The sequence below is a fragment of the Idiotropiscis lumnitzeri genome, chromosome 5 (assembly GCF_059441095.1).
Source record: "Idiotropiscis lumnitzeri isolate Australia: NSW breed Sydney's pygmy pipehorse chromosome 5, RoL_Ilum_1.0, whole genome shotgun sequence".
Taxonomy (NCBI): Eukaryota; Metazoa; Chordata; class Actinopteri; order Syngnathiformes; family Syngnathidae; genus Idiotropiscis; species Idiotropiscis lumnitzeri.
In genome coordinates this window covers 5,818,079-5,820,004 of record NC_142395.1, presented here as the reverse complement: position 1 = coordinate 5,820,004, position 1,926 = coordinate 5,818,079, and the positions used below count along the sequence as shown (strand labels likewise).

General features: G+C 40.6%; 1 non-coding gene across 1 annotated transcript; it reads right to left on the bottom strand.

The window, feature by feature from the left end:
• Positions 1–1,153: 1,153 nt before the first annotated feature.
• On the bottom strand, positions 1,154–1,272 carry LOC148336655 (5S ribosomal RNA). The gene has a single exon (XR_015843374.1). It is a non-coding gene; the product is annotated as a 5S ribosomal RNA (ribosomal RNA).
• Between the last annotated feature and the right edge of the window lie 654 nt (positions 1,273–1,926).

The window sequence follows — 1,926 nt, the reverse complement described above, 5'->3', positions numbered from 1 at the left end:
GTGTACACGATCGATCCGTAGCTCCGAGTTTCGTCTCCGGACACGATCGCGCAAAAAACAGCCCCCAACAGTAGTAAAACCACCGCAAGTTGGATGTCCATTGCTGAGGTGAGGTAAAAATAAAATAAAAAAGGGTAAAGGGAAAAAACACACGAAAAAGGCTCAATAGTGAGCCACGCTGCTGTAAACAGGCAGCCACTCGCGCGGCGCCGGAACCGGAAGTTTAGTTTGAAACTATAACCACAGTCACAAATGTGTCACAACAATCTACAATGCATGATTGAAGTCACAGATATATGACAAATATCAGCAAATGTGTACAATGATTTGTTGGCACATACACATGGTTAAATGCGGACAAAAATCCGTAGATGGGCGACCTGTAAAAACGGGACCTTTTGATTGGCTGTGTTCTTACAGGTGACGTTTGCTACAGTCCTGCCGCGGACTACTCGCAAATGCGTGTGCTGATTTGCAAATGCGTGTCAGGAGACGTGTGTGGCTCCGTAGCTACACATTCGGACCACATGGGGGCACTAATATTATACCAGCCCCGTACCACCAATATATACACCAATAACTTGGGGGGGCGTTCACTGCTATCCACCCATGGTCATGTACCATTTATTTGACATTATTTAAATTAAATTGGAATAAATGGAAGAATAAAGTGGAACTAATAAAATAAGAACCAATGATATAACCAGTGAAGCTAAAAAAAATGAATGAAGCTTCTCCACACCTGCTAATTGCCACATTAACTATACTTCCCTTTATTGCATTCAGTAAAGACCATTTTTTAAAATTGATTCATTAACTTTTTATTTAGTAAACACTCACTGCACCAACCCAACCGGACTGCATCGGGTCATATGTCTGCTACACCTGTAGACTCCGAGGGTACCCTTTTGGTCAATGTGTGGCTCCGGAGCCACAGTCAAGTCTCCAGACACGCATTTGCAAATTGCCACACGCATTTGCGAGTCGTCCACGGCGAGACTGTAGCAACACCCAAAGGCAGAGGACGCTGAATGTTGGCATTTTGTGCTCTCAGCCTGTCAGGCGAATATGTGGAAATTTATAAAAAAGCAGCTCGCATACTTGCTTACATTTGTAAAAGTTATTTTTATTTATTTATTTTTTGCGGTGCAAAAGCTTACAGCACCTGGTATTCCCAGGCGGTCTCCCATCCAAGTACTAACCAGGCCCGACCCTGCTTAGCTTCCGAGATCGGACGAGATCGGGCGTTCTCAGGGTAGTATGGCCGTAAGCGAGAATTCCCTCCAAAATTTTGCATTTTATACATGTGGTCTTTATTGTGGCAAATACTTCAATCCAAAAATACGTAACAAGAATCTAAGATAAGATAAGATAAGATGTCCTTTATTAGTCCCACAATGGGGAAATTTGAGGTGTTACAGCAGCAAAGATATAGATCACACAGAGTCTGCGGCGTAATGTAGCCGTTAATGTATAACATTAGCAGCAGACATTCAGAAAAAGCATGCAAATATACACAGTATAAACGTATCTAAGTGTAAGGAAACACTCCTAATGTTTGTCCATTATACGGAGGGGGAAACGCTGTAATGATAAAAACTACTGAATGATTGAAAATACTGCAATCATAAAAATATTGCAATGATAAAAGTACTGTAATGGTAAGAGTACTGAAATGATAGAAAAGTACTGCATGATAGAAAATACTGCAATGGTAAAAGTACTGTAATAGTAAAAGTACTGCAACGATAGAAAAATACTGCAATGACGAAAGTACTGCAATGGTAAAAGTACTGCAATGGTAAAAGTACTGTAATAGTAAAAGTACCGCAATGATAGAAAAATACTGCAATGATAAAAGTACTGCAATGATAAAAGTACTGTAATAGTGAACATCCTGCAGTGGTAGAAATACTACAGTGATAG